Source organism: Passer montanus, unplaced genomic scaffold (assembly GCF_014805655.1).
Source record: "Passer montanus isolate IOZ18808 unplaced genomic scaffold, ASM1480565v1 scaffold59, whole genome shotgun sequence".
NCBI lineage: Eukaryota > Metazoa > Chordata > Aves > Passeriformes > Passeridae > Passer > Passer montanus.
In genome coordinates this window covers 1,346,728-1,357,606 of record NW_024370926.1, presented here as the reverse complement: position 1 = coordinate 1,357,606, position 10,879 = coordinate 1,346,728, and positions in this window count along the sequence as shown.

The window sequence follows — 10,879 nt, the reverse complement described above, 5'->3', positions numbered from 1 at the left end:
TAATGTATATATAATATACTGTATGTATATATAATATACTGTATATATAATATTCTGTATATATAATATACAGTATAGAACCATTGGTTCTATAAATTTCTGGATGTAATTCCTGCACTGACAGTTTTCCTGAGAGCTCAGTGCTCCAAAGGATCAATGGATAGGAGTGCTCAGGATTTTGCTACCTAAATTATTTCTGTGCTGAAAATTCCTGTAAAGTTGAATTACCCTGGGGAGCGAGGGAAATGATCAATGTCTAATTGATAAATCACATCCTAAACATTTCACTTTGCTCCTCTGGTGTGAGGGATTTAATTCCCAGTCTGTTCCATAGCATTGTCCTATGAATTCACGGCTTTATGGGAATTGTAGTGGAAATCCTGTGGGATGAGTGCCCTGGAAGCCTTTGCTCTCCATGTGCTCATTCTAAGGCACGGATTCTTTCACAGGGATTGATTCGGGGCATGACAAGAGGTGTAATTTGGCTATAAAACTTTCATCCTACAAAAGAAACAAGATTCCAAACCCTGTGGAGGCTCCGGCTCTCCCACACCACATCAGAGAACCAGAGTTTGATGAGGAAAAAACGCCAAACAAAGCCCTATTTCAACAAGTCAAAGTAGAACATTTTAATTTCAGGGAGGTTAAAATGTTCCTCCTCCAGTGAATTATGGACACAAAACAGTGGGAGATTTTTCAGTGGAATTCCTCACGGTTTCTATCCCACAAAAAAACATGGCAAAGACTCGATGTTTTGGGATGGTCGTGGCTCCGAGCAAAGAGAGGATGGAAATTTCCAAATCTCTGCTGCAGAAATCACAAAATGACAATAATGCAAAATGACCCATGGGCTGGAATGGATTCATCCCTAGGGATTCACACCATTCCCGCTGAACAATGGAAGGACCATTTTGTTGCCTTTTCCAACAGAAAGGAGCTGTCTGATGCCACCAAACGTCCCAGGAAATGATTGGTAAAGATGGGAGTTGGGCTGGATTCTTTTCCCCCATAAATATTTGTAATGTAAACATGGACTCAAAGTGGGAATGGCTTTAAGCTGAAGGAGGGTGGGTTTAGATGGGAAATAGGGGAGGAATTCTTCCCTGTGAAGTTTTCAGCATCCCTGGATCCCTGGAAGTGTCCAAGACCAGGTTGGATGGGGCTTGAAGCAAGCTGGGATAGAGTGGGGGGAATGGGATCATCCTTAAGATCCCTTCCCAGCCAAATCCTCCAGGAATTCTATACAACACAGTTGTTGTTGTTGTTATTATTATTATTATTATTATTATTATTATTATTATTATTACTATTCTTTTCTTCAGGGAGAATATTATAACAAAGAAGAAGTGAATCCTAAAAGTTGTCAGGATTCCTCTTTGCAGAGCTGAGAATTTGGGACCCTCCCTGAGATAGATACGAATGACCCATTTATTTTTTTCTTTCCAGAGCCTGAATTTATCCAGGTATATTCAATTATTATTACTATTCTTTTCTTCAGGGAGAATATTATAACAAAGAAGAAGTGAATCCTAAAAGTTGTCAGGATTCCTCTTTGCAGAGCTGAGAATTGGGGACCCTCCCTGAGATAGATAAGAATGACCCATTTATTTTTTCTTTCCAGAGCCTGAATTTATCCGGGTATATTCCTCCAGTGGGATAAGAATTTGATAAGGAACCATCTTTGATTTTCAGAAACTACTCAAAGGTCGTTCCAGGGAGAGGAGGTTGGGGGTGTTGTTTAATTGCCATAAATTAATTCCCTTGCTCCATTAATTATCAAGGATTTCCAAGAAATCTGATGGATAAGTGGATTTTTGGATTGAATAGGTGCAAGACAGCTTGGAAGTTTTATTATTTATTTATTTATTTATTTATTTATTTAGCCCAGATCCTAAATCCCGCCTGGAATACCACAGAATTCCCAAAGACCTGTGGAGAAGAGGCCACTCCCCACCGGAATTGCTTTAACAACTTTTCACAGATAATGGGGCCGAGCCCAGCATCCAAAGGGGGTTCGATCTCCCTTCCCAATCCCTCTTAATTCCCAGGGGGATCTAGGGAGAAAACACCTCCTAGGCTTCACATTCCTTGTTGGAATGGTGAGGAATGTGGAACCAAGGAGGGCTCGTTGAGCACTTGCTGGATGCTGATGGAATCCACCCCGTGTTTATCCGTAACAACTCCTGGATGCCTCCAGCTATGGAATTCTGTGGAATACTGCAGTGATTTGGGAGTGGATTTCAATCCCAGGTGGCTTTAAAAGGGAAATAAATCCCAGCAATCCAATCAAAACCTGTTCCTGATGGATCTGGAGCTCCAGATAACAATTCCACATGAAATAGGGAATGATGGATAAGAGGGAGCAGCCCAGTTCCTCGGGATAACGCCAAGGGCAGCCACGAGTGAGGAAAACATCCTGATCATGTTTCTCCTGTGACTTTTCCAGAGCAGCTGCTGCCAAAGGAGAGAGAAAAAACAAGGAGAAAAATTTAGAAAGTGGAGGGGAGGGAGAAATTAAAAAGCAGGAACTTTGGAATTGTTCTACACGGAGGAATTCAAGGAAAACAGTTTTCCAATGGGGACAAGGGTGCTCCTGCATGGGTGGGTCAGATCCAAGCCTTGCCAGAGCAATGGAGAGATTCCCTTTGACTTGGGAGTCTCTGGATCAGCCCCAGCATTCCCATAAGGATGGCTAAGCCAAGCCTGGCTCCTGGGATGCCTTAGGCCAGACAGAGCCAAGGAAAACCTGCTCCTCTCAAGAGCAGTTTTGTTTCCATGAGGCTGCTGGAAGCAGCACCTGGAATGATGTCCCGGAGCCCCAGGCTCTCTGCCGTGGTACAATCCCATGGGAGGTCATTTCTGGACACCAGGATCCACACAAATACTTGGGAATTCAGTGCCACGTCCCCTCAGCTGAGTGTCTGCCAGAGCAGGAGGTGCCCAGGCATGTTTGGGATGGAAATTCCCATTTTATTCTCCTCCCTCATCCACAGAACCAGCAGAAATAATGGGAAGTTTGCAACCAATCCCACTTCAGGGGTTATTCCCCCAAAATGTGCTAATGGTCCTGGATCCTTGGAAGTGTACAAATGTTGGATGGGGCTTGGAGCAGACTGGGATAAGAGGAAATGGCAGGGGTGGAAATGGGATGATCCTAAAAATCCCTTCCAACCCAATCCATCCTGGGATTCAAGGCTGTCTGGATATCCCTGGACAATCCATGGATCCTCAGCCTACCAGGCCATTGGCTGTTACTCCACCTGAATTTCAGGACGTGGGAATACAGCTCTGCTCCCTCTTCCTTGCTAAATTACTGCAGATTCTTTGTTTCTTTTTCTGCCAAGGTCAGGATTAAATGTGTGAGAAGAAGAAGAAGAAGAAGAAGAAGAAGAAGAAGAAGAAGAAGAAGAAGAAGAAGAAGAAGAAGAAGAAGAAGAAGAAGAAGAAGAAGAAGAAGAAGAAGAAGAAGAAGAAGAAGAAGAAGAAGAAGAAGAAGAAGAAGAAGAAGAAGAAGAAGAAGAAGAAGAAGAAGAAGAAGAAGAAGAAGAAGAAGAAGAAGAAGAAGAAGAAGAAGAAGAAGAAGGAGAAGAAGAAGAAGAAGAAGAAGAAGAAGAAGAAGAAGAAGAAGAAGAAGAAGAAGAAGAAGAAGAAGAAGAAGAAGCCTCTATCCTAAACCCTCCGTCTTGCTTTATCTATATTACTGTATTCTAAACCCTTAAACTCTGAGTTTCCCACCCTGTGATATCACACACTTCTATCCAAACTCCACACCCACAATCCCAGTTCTGTCATTCCATTTTGGAAGCTTCTCCACGGCCTCAGGTCAATGCAGTGTTCTCTTGGGGGTCAGTGCCTGGCAGCACAGAAAGTCTGGAATTCTCAGCAGCCAGGGTTCCAACAAATTACCCCAGAAGATGCTCCCAGAACTCCCCTCCTGTGGAGACTTCCCCATTCCAAAACTTTGGATGAATCCCAGCCACCAGTCAGGAGCTGTGGCACCAGCCTGGCTTTCCTGGAAAACTCAATTTTCCAGAGTTTTAGAGAGAAAACAGGAATTCCCTGGGAGCTTCCAAGCACAGACCCCTTGTTTGGAGTCATTGGAAATGTCTCAACTCCTAGAAAGTTTCTTCTCCTTTTCCTTCATTTCTCACCAGGGTAAGGAATTCTTCCCTCCCTCTGGATCAAGGCTACTTAGAACTGCTCCAAGCTGGAAATTTGTCTGATTAGATTATATTCATGAAAATAATTACTATTTCTTTCATTAGATTTAAGTTATTATTTGTATTTATTAAAATATTTAATGCTTCTTTATTTATATTTAATTTATTATTTCTATCCATTCACACATTTACTATTTAATTAATTATTTCTACCCATTCAAATATTTACTATTTATTTAATTCTATTTAATTTCTTTAATTATATTCTTAAAATATTTCCTAGGCAGGACAGAAACAAGATTTTTCCTCCTGCGCAGGGGAGCTTTATTCCCTGGAAATTGTGGGATCCCATTCCTATCTGACTGAAATAAATTTATTTAAATCACTTTTTCTGTAGGAACCCAAATTTGACCCCAGAGACCGTTCAGGATCAATCAAGAATTCTTTTCTTGGCAGCACATTTTGGATCAGACTTCTCCTGGATTTAAGAAAAGTGGTTTGAAGTGGGAGAATCCCGGGGCTGGAATATTCCATGACCCTTTTTTTTAAACAAATCCCTCATCCCAAAATGTTTGTAGCACCCCAGGGAATGTTTGGAATATCCCACCGGGGTTTAAACCTTCAGGCGTTAAATTTTGAATTCCCCATCATTTTTCTCCTGCGTGACACTTCTCCCTCAGCCCAGAAACAGAAGAATTGCAGGAATATTTGGGAGGAATAAATAACTTTGGTCCTTTTCCATCGTGCGTTTGGGAACGACGTTTTTATGGCGCTCAGGAAGTCAATTTTGGGATTATTTTAGGCCTGTGCTGCAGCCAAGAACACAAGATAGGACAGATTAAAGGGATCGAGGGCAGCCAGTTCTTGGCTGTTCCGGCCAGCTCGGGAAGGAGGAGTTCAGGCTGATCCCTGTTCCTCCTCAGCGTTCCCAAAGGGATTTTTTAAGGAGCAACTGATGTTCTTCACTCGTAACAGCAGCTGCTGGTCCCAGACTCCTGACTTAGGGGCACTTTGGAATTCCTGTGTTTGCCACAGGTTCCAAACAGTCACTGCAGAAAGGGAGGGTTTGGGAGGTGGAAAACATCCTGAATTCCAGGGTTTAAGGAGAGAGGGTGGGTTTTTATATGGGAAGAGAATGAGAGGAAATGGATTTAAATGAATGAGGGAAATGGATTTAAACTAGAAGAGGGGAAATTTCCATGGGTTATTGGAAGAAATTCTTTCTTGGGAGAGTGATGAGGGGCTGAGATCGAAATGGATTTAAATGAATGAGGGAAATGGATTTAAACTAGAAGAGGGGAAATTTCCATGGGTTATTGGAAGAAATTCTTTCTTGGGAGAGTGAGGAGAGGCTGAGATCGATTCCCAGAGAAACTGTGCCTGCCCCTGGATCCCTGGCAGTGTCCCAAAGCCAGGCTGGACAGGGCTTGGAGCAGCCTGGGATAGTGGGAGGTGTCCCTGCCCCCTTGAGTTCTTCCAAGGTCCTTTCCCACCCAAACCATTCTAGAATTCCCAGAATATGCTGCCCCTGGATCCCTGGCAGTGTCCCAAAGCCAGGCTGGACAGGGCTTGGCGCAGCCTGGGATAGTGGGAGGTGTCCCTGCCCCCTTGGAGTTCTTCCAAGGTCCTTTCCCACCCAAACCATTCCAGGATTCTCAGAATAGATGAAATTTTACCTGCAGGAAGCTCAAATCCCAGGTCCCACTTCCAAAGAGTTTTGATGTCACCACCTCCACCTTTGGTGCAGCTGTTGGAGCTGCACAAAGCAAGTTCTGGGAATGTTTTCCTCTCCATATTCCAAGCTTCTCCCTATGGATTCTTCATTTATGCTCTTATTTCCACCAGGAATAATGGAAAAGTACATTCCAAACTTTTTTATTGGGAAAAAACAGCAAGCCCAAAGCAAACCCCCAGTTTTGTGTGTGTGTTTTTTGGGAATGAAGGAAGTGGGACCATTATCCCCACTCTGGTTATTTTGGAAGCAGGAATAACCTGTTAGGATCATCCAGGAAATGGAAAGGAGTGGGAATGGTTGGAAAATCCATTGCTGTCAATTCGGGGGATGGAAAAATTAAAAAAAAAAAAAAAAAAGGAAGAAATTAAAACTGTTCCTTTGGCATCCCATCATGGGTTGAGGCCATTTTCCCTTGGCTGATCCCTGTAGGAATTTTTAGCTGAGTCAGCTGTCTGAGGGAAGGAACAGCCAGCTGGGAGAATGGGGAATTGCACCTGGAATTCCACCTGGAATTGTGGGGCAAACAGAGAAAGCAGGGAATTGCACCTGGATTTGCAGGGAGAGCGGGGAATTGCACCTGGAATTGCACCTGGAATTGCAGGGAGAGCGGGGAGTTGTGCCTGGAATTGTGGTGTCAGCACACGAGGGAAGGGTGTGGCTGGAAAATGGGAGGGCTCCTTGTGATCCCTGGAGATAAATGACCTCTCCTGAGCCTGGGGCAGGGAATTCTGGAATGGGCTGGATTGAAGGGTTTTAAGGATCATCCATTCCACCCCTGCCATGGCAGGGATACCTTCTACTACCCCAGGGTGGAATTACTTGGAATTTGCCTTCCCTAATTCCACCTCTCTTGTGTAGATCCTCATGATGAGTATCCCGTTCTTATTCCAATTAACAGCTCCTGTTTCCATCAGTTCTCAATCCCCCAAATAATCAGGATCCATCCATTCCAACCCCATGGGCAGGGACACCTCCCACTGTCCCAGGTTGCTCCAAATCCCATCCAGCCTGGCCTTGGACACTTCCAGGGACGGGGAATCCAAGGAGAACCATCACAGCCTTCAGCACAATTCCAGAGCCAAGCTGGAAACCTTCTCATCGGGAATTGCTTTTCCTACTCCTCACTCCTTGTTTCTGCAACCTCCCCCTCTTTTCCTGGGATTTGGACATCCTTGTGTTTTCTGTTGAGAAACTTCTGCTTCCCAACACAGGAGGAACCTCTGGAGTTCCCAGGAATGTCAACAGCTCATCACAAGTATGTTTTATATATTGATTTTATTTTTTCCCAATCCTTTCCCTGGCAGCTTTCTGACATTGGGATTTTTTTTTTCCTTCAATGAGCAAAATCAAAAAAAAAAAAAAAAAAAAGGAAAAACAAAAGATTTGGGGCCAAGTGTTGCAACGCAAAGGTCAAGTGCATGGAAGTGTGAAAATTCCCCAAGGAGCCAAGGTGCTGCTGGGCCAGGGCAGCTCCAGGAGCCAAACTGGATCCGAGCACACGGAGCTGACGTCACCCACGGACACTTGGAATTCAGGAGGGCCGGGATGAGCTCAGGGAATGAGCTGTGGTTCTTTCCCAGGCTGAGATTTATGAGGCTGTGCCAGAACCTCTGCTCCAAACTCCTCCTTCCAGACACTTGGAAAATTGGTGTTGTTCCCAAGGTTTAGGGTTGGAGTAGGGAATTAACGCCACAGCCGAGGGGTTTTGTATTCCCAAAAAAACAATGTTTTCTGGGAGAAGTCAGAATGTGCATCCCAAACTGATGGTAATTCTTCCCTGTGAGTAGAAATGGCAAAAACTCTGGAAAATTAAAATTATTTCTAATTCTTGTCTTCATTTTTTGGTTTAAATTCCAAATAATTTGATCCTTAATAATATTCCAGGAAAGAGCCAAGTTCCAAAGAGATCCCAGATAATCCACAATGCTTTGCTTTGCCAAAGTCTCTCGTCCCTGCCCTCTCACCATCCCAAATTTGTCTGCAAACTGTTAATGAGTCGGGAAAAAAAAGATATTCCAAGAAGTGCTCTGATCTTTGCTCCTCAAATTCCTGGAATAAACTAGTCTGGATCCTCTGGATCCAGGCAGGATCCATCCCTTGGTGATACTTTTGCAACAAGAGGGGATTTTTGGGCCAAAATCTGCAGCTTTTTTACTTTACTGTCCTTGGTCTTCCTCCAGCTCTACCCAGAATTTCATCCTATGGAGGATTTTCCCAGAATAAAGAAGATTTTTCATTTTTTATAATTCCTTAACAATTTCTGATGCTGCCCTATCAGTTCTGATTAATCTAATAACAGATTTTAAAAATATATTCCTCCTTTTGTCTTTTTCCAGCTTTCTTGCTACTGGTTTCTTTTGCTGGCACTGGAGTTAAGAAACGTGGGGAAAGGAGAAAATACTGGGAAAGAAAATTCCATTTGTTCTTGAGACCAAAAAGAGAAATAAGGATATGAACACATAACACTGAAATACTCCCTTTGGAAAGAACATTTTCATTTTTTGAGCTGTTTGTAAGGAAAAAAAACACATTGATTCCAGGGAATTATGCTCATGCCCAATCCCAGCCTAACCCCAGGAGCTTCAAAACCTCAGGAAATCACAAAAACACCATTTCTCCCTCAAATCCAAGCAATGGCATTAATATTCCCTGTAATTTGCAACCTGCTTTCTGCCTGCTCTATTTTGGCCCTTTTTTCCACTCCATTTATTCCCAAATTTCTGCCTCTAGCACCTGTTCTCCATTAAAAGCCTCTCCAAACAAACATTCCCGGGGCAGACACGAGGAAAACTCGGAGCTGAACGTTCTGCTCCATTAACTTTCCTGACGGGATGATGTCCTTTGTTTTTTGAACATTGCTTTTAATGGCCCGTTAAGGATGGAGCAACCTGGGAGCTGGATCACCCTGGAATTTCAAAACCAAGGAATTCAAAAATCCCTTTTTTTTTCTCCTCTCCAGCTGCAAACTCTAGGCTGTGGAGTTCCACTCTTGGTATTGAGGGGGGTTTAATTGATGGCTTTTACTCTCAGGGCACTTTAAGAGCGATTTTCCACTAGGAAAAAAAAATAGGAGGAGGGGAATGTGGAAAAACGCTGGGAGAGGACATAAAACTCCCTCAGCTGTGAAGGGGGAATCAGGGTGGTTCAACTGAATCCCTAAAAACGGGAGCTGGATTTCAGGGATGCAGCTCAGGCTCTAAATTTAGTCTTGGGGGGATCCAAATGATGCAGGAAAAGAATCCTCAACACATCCATGGGATTGCAAATATCCAAATTTGGAGTCCAGTTCTGTTCTGCAGCTGATCCATGGGAAGGAAATGCAGAATCCCAAAAAAAGTCACCTGAGCCACTGCACTGGGGGCTCTGTCAGTGCCGTGGAATTCAGTGCTGGGAATCGTCCCAGATTCAGGGAGGTAGAGTGGAAAAGTATCTCCTTGGGATGCTGCAGGATTTCTGGGAATTGTTGATGTGGGAAGGATTGGCTGAATCCTGCAGGAATCCATTGACAGATTCCAGCTGGGGTTTTATGGGAATATACACAAACATCTCCGTCCTGGGGTCATTCCCAGACTGGAGCTCAGCCTTTATCCCTGGAAGTGTCCAGGCTGGACAGGGCTGGGAGCAACCTGGGATTGTGGCAGGTGTCCCTCAGATGCTGGAATTCATCCACCCTGCTGTCCCTCATGTCCCTTTCTGCCTGGGCACTGTGCAGCCACACCGGCCCCAGCCCAGAGCACTGCAGCGGTTATTGTGGCCAAAATGCAGCACTGGGCACTTGGATTTATTAAACTTCACCTTGTTAGACTCTGTCCATCCATCCAACCATTCCAGGTCTCCCTACAGAGCCCTCCTCCCTTCCCACAGCTGGACACAGCTCCCAGCTTGGTGTCATCTGCAGATTTACTGATGACAGACTCAATCCCTCATCCATGTCACCAATAAAGACATTGAACAGAACTGGCCCAGGCACCAGAGCCCTGAGGGACACCCTGGTGACTGAATTCCCGGATCCTTAGGCTCCCTTCCAATCCAAACAATTCTGGGAATCTCTGGCTTGTCAAGGGCGGCTGGGAGATGGAGCCAACTACATGGAAATGGATCCTTGGAAACCTCAGAGCTCCTCCAGCCCAGGAGCTGCACCCGATCCTTGGAATCCATGGATATGGAGAGGCAGGACCGTGAGGTTCTAAAGGTGGGAAAGGCAGGAGCCGAACCTGCCAGGGTATTTTGGGATATTGTGCTGGGACTGTCACTCCTGGATTTTGTTGAGGTTTTTTAGGAAACCTGGAATAAGGAATTGTCTGTAGGAGCTACAAACAAAACCAGAAATTCCTGATTCTGTTTATCCCACCGGAACCCTGCCCAGCAGGGGCTTCCAGAGGGGTTTTTTGGGATCTCTTGGTTAAAAAGAAGGCCAGAGGTAAAATGAGATTGCAAAAATTCCCTCCAAGTCTGGAATATTTATCCAGCCTTGGGGACACTCTGTGCTCGTCCGTCTGGCCACATCCCCACGGGTTTTTCCTTTTTTTATCCATGTTGTTTGCTGTTCCTTTTGCCCCTGGAGGGATTTGTGGGGAGTCACAGGGAAAAGGATCTGTCCTGTGTTTATCCTGGGAAGGTTGGGATGGGCTGAGCACGTTCCCCTCTAGCAACAATTCCCAGCCCAACCGGAGCCAACCTGGCCCTGCTGGTGGCACTGGGGACAGGCTGGAGAAGCATTTTTGGGATCTTCAGGAGCTGTTTTCCTTGGCTGTGCTGCCCTGGCTCCAGACTCTTCCTGTCCTTGCGAGGTTTTGGGGTAATTTATGGATTATCTGTGTCGGAATTGAAGCTCCGCCAGGGAATTGGGGCTTGCTGGAGTCAGCAGAAGGGGAGGGAAGGGAGGAAAAGCCAGCCTGGGGTTCCCTGCTCCACAATGCAGCTCCTTGGAAAATTCCAGCACCCCGTTATCCCACAGCAGTTCCTGGGATAGATGGGATTTTAT